The sequence below is a fragment of the Myotis davidii genome, unplaced genomic scaffold (genome assembly GCF_000327345.1).
Source record: "Myotis davidii unplaced genomic scaffold, ASM32734v1 scaffold355, whole genome shotgun sequence".
NCBI classification, from domain to species: Eukaryota; Metazoa; Chordata; class Mammalia; order Chiroptera; family Vespertilionidae; genus Myotis; species Myotis davidii.
The window spans coordinates 986,294-994,988 of record NW_006286818.1 but is presented as its reverse complement, the minus strand read 5'-3'; the positions used below and the strand labels follow the sequence as shown (position 1 = coordinate 994,988).

Sequence of the window (8,695 nt, the reverse complement as noted above, 5' to 3'; positions counted from 1 at the left end):
TCCCCCTGGGAGAGCGCACTGACCACCAGGGGACAGTTCTTGCATTGAGCATCTGCCCCCTGGAGGTCACTGTGTGTCATAGTGACCAGTCATTCCCAGTCATTCTGCTATTGGGGCCAATTTACATATTACCCTTTTATTGTATAGGATAGAGGCCTGGTGCACGGGCGGGGGCTGGCTAGTTTGCCCTGAAGGGTGTCCCGGATCAGGGTGGGGGTCCTGCTGAGATTCCTGGCCAGCCAGGGTGTGAGGCTGACGGCTGTTTGCAGGCTGGTCACATCCTCTTCAGGGTGGGGGTCCCCACTGGGGTCCCTGGCCAGCCTGGAGGGGCTGGTGGCTGTTTGCAGGCTGGTCACACCCCCTTCAGGGGGGTTTGGCCAGCTTCCTCCGGGGGGCTTGGCCAGCTTCCTCCATCACTGGGGCAACCAAGCTTCCTGCTTGCTCCAGCTTCGTGGCTGCCAGCCACCATCTTGGTTGGGTTAATTTGCATATAATCGCCCTGATTGGCTGGTGGGCATGGCTTAAGTCGTGGCAAAGGTACAGTCAATTTGCATGTTTGTCTTTTATTAGTATAGACTATTTCTTTATATTTCTTTTTCACTTACTATTCTTGTTCTCTTTCCTAATATTCTTTTGAGGTTGTTTTTGATGTCAGGTTCATTTGTATGTTTTTGTTTGTTTCTTGTTTTGTTTTGTCCTATACAACAGCTTGCACAACATGGTGTGGGTGGAGCCTCAGAGCCAGCTTGAGAGGAGATCCCACCCACAAACTGGACAACAGCAGTCAAAACCTAATGTAACAGTAGAGCTCAAATACCTCACGAAAAGGTCATTCCTAGAGCATTCAGCTCAGGAGTTCAAGGAGACCACACTACAGGGTTCCACAGGATATTTACTATAAAAAGACCACCCCACAAAGACTGGGAGTCATAGCTAGTATATTTAATACATAGAAACAAACACAAAGAGACAACTAACAAGGAAGATAAAGAAACAACCCTCAAATGAAAGAAAAGGAGAAATCTCCAGAAAAACACTGAACTGAGATGGAGGTAAGCAATTTATCAGAGTTCAGAGTAATGGTTATAACAGTGCTCAAGGAACTTAACAGAACTACAAGGAATTTATCGGGAACCGTAAGGAAATTCGTGGGAACTACATCAGCATGAAAAGGACATAGAAACCATGAATAAGAACGAGTCAGAAACGAAGAATACTAAATATGACAACTAAATCTTTCACACATATGACACTGAAAGGAATTAAAAGCAGGCTTGGTGAAGCAGAGGGTAGAATCAGTGATTTGGAAGAGAAGATAGGAAAAAGCAATTATAGCAGCAAAAAGAGAAACACTTAAAATGCATGAGAAGAGTTTAAGGGAATTTTATGACCTGTGAAATGGAATAACATCTGCATCATAGTGGTACCAGAAGGAGAAGAATGTGAACAAGGGATGAAGAAACTGAAGAAATAATGACAGAGCCCTGGCCAGTGGCTCAGTGATTAGAACATTGGCCCGCACACCAAAGGGTCATGGGTTCAAATCCCGGTCAAGAGCATATACCTGAGTTGCAGATTCTATCCTAGTTTCTGATCGGGGCACGTGTGGGAGACAACCAATAGATGTTTCTCTCTCATCACTGTTTGTATCCCCATCTCTTCCTTCTTCCCTCCCTCTCTCCCTCACTTCCAATCTATCTAAAATCAATAGAAAAATATGCTTGAATGAGGATTAATAACCACCACGATAATAAGAATAACAAGAGAAAATGACAGAAAACGTTCATAACCTGGTGAAAGAAAAGTCACACAAATCTAGAAAGTACAGAGAGTCCCAATGAAGATGAACACAAATACACTCACACTAAGACACATTATAATTAAAATAGTAAATGTTAAAGACAAAGAGAATATCTTAAGGGCAGCAAGAGAGAGATAGTCAGTTGCCTACAAGGGAGCTCCCATAAGGCTGTCAGATGATTTCTCAACAGAAACTCTATAGGCCAGAAGGGACTGGCATTAAGTATTCAAAGTAATGAAAAGCAAGGGACTGAATCCAAGACTACTCTATCCAGCAAGACGATCATTCAGAATTGAAGATGAAATAAAGAGCTTCCCAACAAAAAACACTAAAGGAGCTTATGACCACCCTACCAGCACTGCAAGAAATGCTAAAAGGACTATAGTAAGAAGAAGAACTAGAAAGAGAGGAACATAGTCATAAAGAATAAAGATGGCAATAAATAAGTACCTATCACTAATAACTTTAAGTGTAAATGAATTAAATGCTCCTAGGGTAACTGAATGGATAAGAAAACATGACCCATATACATGCTGTCTACAAGAGATCCACCTCAGAACAGAAGACTCACACAGAATGAAAGTAAAAGGATGGAAAAAAATTTTCATGCAAATGGAAACGGAAAAAAAGTGGGGGGTAATATTACTCATATCTGACAAAATATACTTTAAAACAAAGGCCATAAGAAGAGATAGAGAAGGTCACTATATAATACTAAAGGGATAGTTCCAACAAGAGGATGTAACCCTAGTAAACATATTTTCACCCAATACAGGAGAATCTAACTATATTAAAAAAAACTCCTGGAGGCCCTGGCCAGTTGCTCAGTGGTTAGAGTGTTGGCCTGTGAACTGAAGGGTTGAGGGATCGATTCCCAGCCAAAGGCACATACCTGAGTTGCACGTTTGATTCCTGGCCCCTGTTGGGGTGTGAGTAACTAATCAATGTGTTTTTCTCTTTTTGATATTACTTTCTTTGCCCCTCTTCTCCCTCCCTTCCATTCTCTCTAAAAAGAATCAATGGAGCCCAGCAGTTGAGCATTGACCTATGAACCAGGAGGTCACAGTTCAATTCCTAGACAGGATACATGCCTGGATTGCAGGCTTGATCCCTGGTAGGGGGCATGCAGGAGGTGGCCGATCAATGACTCTCTCATCATTGAGGTTTCTAGCTCCCTTCCTTTCTGAAATTACTAAAAATATATTTAAAAATTAAAAATTAAAAGTCAATGAAAAACATATCCTTGGGTGAGGATTGAAAAAACAACACTCTCCTGGAGGATTTGAAAGGAGAGATAATGATCAGCAATGCACTTATAGTGGGGGCTTTAATACCCACTGACATCAATGAATAGGTCTTCCAGACAAAAACCAACAAGGAAACAGTGACCTTAAAGCACACACTAGATTAGGTGGATGTAATTGACATTTACTAAACATTTTATCCCAAAACTGCAGAATATACATTCTTCTCAAGTGTACATGGTACATTCTCAAAGATATACATGTTAGGACACAAAACAAGCATTTACAAGTTCAGGGAGGTAGAAATCATATCAAGCATCTTTTTGGATCATAACGGTATGAAACTAGAAATCAACTACAGTAAAAAAACAAACAAACACCTGAAAAACATTCAGACACATGGGTGCTAAATAGCATGTTATTAAACAATGAATGGACTACCAATAAGATCAAAGGAGAAATATAAGCTTCCGGAAACAAATGAAAACAAACACACAACAACACAAAATTTATAGGTCACAGTGAAAGTAGTCCTGCGAGGGAAGTTTATAGCATTACAGGTATAGCTCAAGAAACAATAAATTCAAATAAACTGCTGCAGCTAAAAGAATTAGAAATAGAACAACAAGAAAAGCCTAGTGAATAAGGAAATAATAAAGATCAGAGAGGATATAAAAGATATACAGACTAAAAAATAAATACAAAAGATCAAGGAAACCAAGAGCTGGTTCCTGGAAAAGATAAGCTAGATTGATGAACCATTAGCCAGACTCATCAAGAAAGAGAGGACCCAAATAAGTAAAATGAGAAATGAAAGAGGTGAAGTAACAACTGACACCACAGAAATACAAGAGAATTGTGAGAAAATACTGTGAATATCTATATGCCAACAAACTGTATAACCTGGGTAAAATGGACAAATACCTAGAAACACAATCTTCTAAAACTCAATCAGGAGGAATTAGAAAACCTGAATGGGCTGTTAGGACCTAAATGAAATTTACGCAATAATCAAAAAAACTTCCAGAAAACAAAAGGCCTAGACCAGATAGAGGTACAGGCGAGTTTTACCAAACATTCAATTAATAACAACACCTATCCTCCCTAAACTATTACAAAAAATTGAAGAGGAAGGAACACTTCCAAGCTTATTTTACGAGGTCAGCATTATTCAATTCCAAGGCCAGATAGAGACACCACAATGAAAGAAAATTACAGGCCAATATCCCTGATGAACATAGATGCGAAAATCCTCAACAAAATATTAGCAAATTGGATTCAGCAATACAATGAAACAATTATATACCATGACAATGTGGGATTTGTTCTGGGAATGCAAGGCTGGTACAATATCAGCAGATCAATAAATGTAATTCATCACAAGCAAAATGAAAGATAAAAATCACATGATCATACCAATTAGAATTAGAAAAAGAACAACAAGAAAAGGCACTCAACAAAGTTCAGTGCCCATTTTTGATTAAAAAAAAAAAAAACTCAGCAGAGTGGGAATAGGGGGCTCATACCTCAACATAATAAAGGCCACATGACAAGCCTACAGCTAACATCATACTCAATGGGCAAAACCTAAAACCATTTCCCATACAAACAGGAACAAGACAGGATGTCTGCTCTCACCACTCTTATTTAGCCTTGTACTGGAAGTCAGAGAGGAAGAAAAAAAAATAAAAGGCATCCAAATTGGAAAGGAGGAAGTAAAACTGTCATTATTGGCAGATTATATGGTACTAGAGGCCCAGTGCATGAATTTGTGCATGGGTGGGGTCCGCTGGTAGGGGGAAGGGGCTGCAGGAGGTTGGCCGGTGAACCCCTCCCGTGATGGGGATTGGGATGGCTAATGGGGGGCGGGGATGGCCAGGGGGAGGGGTCACAAGGTGGTTGGCTGCCGCAGTGCGTGTCATAGTGACCAGTCGTTCCCGTCGTTCTGTCATTCCAGTCGCTTGGCTTTTATATATATAGTTTGTGCATAGAAAATCCCAAAGACTCCGCCAAACAACTAATACATTTAATAAATGAATTTGGCAAAGTTGCAGGATACAAAATTAACATCCAGAAATCAGTGGTATTTTTATGCACCAATAATGAACTCTCAGAAAGAGAAACTAAAAGAACAATCTCATTTACCATTTCAGAATAAAAATAGATACTTAGGAATAAACTTAACCAAGGAGGTAAAAGACCTGTACTCAGAAAACTGTGGGAAATTGAAGATAGAAATAGAGGAAGATGCCCTAGCTTGTTTGGTTCAGTGGATAGAATGTCAGCCTGCAGACTGAAGGGTCCTGGGTTCAATTCCGGTCAAGGGCACATACCTTGGTTGCAGGCTTCAGGCCCTGGTTGGGGGGCATGCAGGAGGCAACCAATCAGTGTGTCTCTCTCACATTGGTGTTTCTGTCTTTCCCTCTCTCTTCCACTCTCTCTAAAAATCAATGGAAAAATATCCTTGGGTGAGGATTTACATACATACATACATAGAAGGAATTAGAGGAATATACTAACAAGTGGGAGTATATATTGTGTTCATGGCTTGGAAGAATTAACATCATTAAAATGTCCAAAACAGCCCTAACTGGTTTGGCTCAGTGGATAGAGCATCGGCCTGCGGACTCAAGGGTCCCAGGTTCGATTCCGGCCAAAGGCATGTACCTTGGTTGTGGGCACATCCCCAGTGGGGAGTGTGCAGGAGGCAGCTGATCGATGTTTCTCATCGATGTTTCTAACTCTCTATCTCTCTCCCTTCCTCTCTGTAAAAAATCAATAAAATACATTTTTAAAAAAATGTCCAAAACAATCTATAGTGTAATCCCTCTTAAAATACCACCGGCAGATTTCACAGGTTTAAAGCAAATATTCCAAAAATGTATGGAACCAAAAAGGACTCCAAGTAGCCTTAGCAATTTTGAGAAAGAAGAACAAAGTTGGAGGGATCACAATACTGGATATCAAACTATACTACAAAGGCATTTTAATCAAAGCAGCCTGGTACTGGCACAAGAACAGGCAGGTAGATCAATGTAACAGAACAGAGACCCCAGAAATTAATTCTTGCTTTTATCCTGAATTAATATTTGACAAAGGTGGTAAGAGCATATACTGGAGTAAAGATGGCCTCATCAATAAATGGTGCTGGGAAAATTGGACAGGTACATTGAAAACAATGAAACTAGACCACCAACTAATAACATACACAAAAATAAACTCAAAATGAATAAAAGATTAAATATAAGCTGTGATAAAACATCTACAAGAAAACAGGCAGTAAATTGTCAGACATCTTCATGTAGCAGAATTTTTACTGATAAATCTCCTAGGCAAGAGAAACAAAGAAAAAAATGAACAAATGGGACTGTATCAAATTAAAAGCTCCGTGTCAAAAGAAACCAGCCTCAGTATGCAAAGAGAACCCACTGCGTGGGAAGACATATTCGCCAATGACACATCTCATAGGGGCTAATTTCCAAGATGTATAAAGACTCACACAACTCAGCAAAAGGAAGACAAACTATACAGTTAAGAAAATAGGCACAGGACGTGAATAGACATTTTTCCAAAGAGGACATACAGACCTGGTGGTGTTGCTGAGGGGTTGAGTGTCGACACATGAGCCAGGAGATCACAGTTCCATTCCTGGTCAGGCTTCACGTTAGATCCTCAGTAGGAGCATGCAGGAGGCAGCTGACAGATGGTTCTCTCTCCTCATCGATGTTTCTGTCCCTCTCCCTCTCCCTTCCTCATTGAAGTCAATAAAAACATATACAAAAACATAGGCAGAGAGGGCCTTCCAAACAGGGAAACGATTTGAACAAAGTGAGGAAGAGGGAATTCTAGCATAAAGAGTGGGGGAGAATGAGTTAGGGACGGATGGTTTCTGAACTGGTGAGTATTTAAGGATGGCTGAGCTGGTAATGGTGAGCAAAAGGATGTGCTGAGATAAAAAAACTAGAAGCTAGGAGAACCGCTAGACAACGGTTTTCATAAACCAGGCCCAGGGCTGATAGGCACAATGAAAAGGCTGCTGTAGATATGAGATCATTTTATGGGAAATTAACAGGACACAGTGATTGACTAGAAATTGATGATGGAGTCAATTGATCATTGACTAATGATTCCACTTTTTTTTTTTAAAAAATATTTTTTATTGATTTTTTTTTTTTTAACAGAGAGGAAGGGAGAGGGATAGAGAGTTAGAAACATTGATCAGCTGCCTCCTGCACACTCCCTACTGGGGATGTGCCCACAACCAAGGTCCATACCCTTGACCGAGATCGAACCTGGAACCCTTCAGTCCGCAGGCCCACGCTCTATCCAGGGAGCCAAACCGGTCAGGGCAGATTTTGCTTTCTTAACTGAGTGTTTAGCTTCCCAGATTGCACTGTTCGCGCCCCCTCGACAGGTTGCTTTCTGAAGCTGGAGGGAAGGCCAGGAGCAATGGTTAGGACTGTGTTTACCTCATTCACCAGCAGCAACAAGAAAGGGTAGCTGTGTCCTGTGGTTGCTTTGGTGCCCGCAGTTGATGCCCTGCAGGTGCCACGCACAGTTGGGCGAGGCTTCCTACTGGACAGTCAGCCATCCATTGCCTGTTGTCATCTAGGCTGGGAGATGGCAAAGGCTTCACATGTGTGGTGTCTTCTAATTCAGCACCTCGTTGTTTAGATCACAAATTGATAGAAAATACTAGTTCCTTTAATTACTGAAGTGAAACAACTTACCCTATCTAATAAGGAGGGAATGCTAATTGACCCTCATGCCGTTGCAAGGATGGTGGCACCCACAGCCACAAGATGGCAGCGCCCAGTCCCCTCAGCCCTGCTGGAGTGGCAGGCGCATGGCAGGGCGGGTCTGGCCGCTCCGCCTGCCTGCCTCCGGAGTCCCCCAGTCTCCTCAGCCCCCCAGCCACCCAGGGCCACCCGAGGCTCAGGTAACCAGGGCTGGCCGAGGCTTGCGCTGCCGGCAGTGGCAGCAGCAGAGGTGTGATGGGGCATCGCCTTCCCCTGATCACCAGGTCGCCTCCCGCCCTGAGGGCTCCTGGACTGTGAGAGGGGGCAGGCCGGGCCGAGGAACCCCCTCCAGTGCATGAATTTTCATGCACCGGGCCTCTAGTTTCTTCAGAAGGACGCAGATGCCTTTTAGTGATTTTGTGGAGCGTTTTCCTTAGGAAACTCTTTTTCTTTCTGCCATAACAGTCCACAGAGAATTTGTTGTCATTGATCTTGGTGGTTCTGCCCCTAAAGCATTGTTTTCCAGATGATTTCTTGAGAGGTTAATGTCTGTTTCTTTCGTTTTATATGGCTTTTTGTTTTTAATATTGAAAATATTTATCTGAAGATGAAGACCGGCCGGCTGTGTGCACTGGCCTGCTGCTGCGCCCACAGGGCCTCTGGCATGGAGACCAGCCTGTTGGCAGCCGAGCAGGGCCAGGTGTGCCATGGCCGCTGGTCAGTGTCCACAGCATGGGCGGGGAGGGTGCCACACGCCCACCAGCCTGACCGAGGCCTCCCTGTGCAGGTGGAGCGGCCCCCCTCTCCTTTCTCCACGGCTCCACAGGCGCCCCTGCCCCCGGTGCCGCCCCGACTGGACCTGCTGCAGCAGCGCTTGCCCGGCCCTGTGGGCGCTGGCTTGGGAGGGGCTC

The 8,695-nt window shown here is 43.0% G+C and overlaps 1 protein-coding gene across 1 annotated transcript in view; it reads left to right on the top strand.

The window, feature by feature from the left end:
- CBL (Cbl proto-oncogene, E3 ubiquitin protein ligase) overlaps positions 1-8,695 on the top strand; it is a 90,060-nt gene that overhangs the window by 61,064 nt on the left and 20,301 nt on the right. The window lies entirely within an intron of this gene.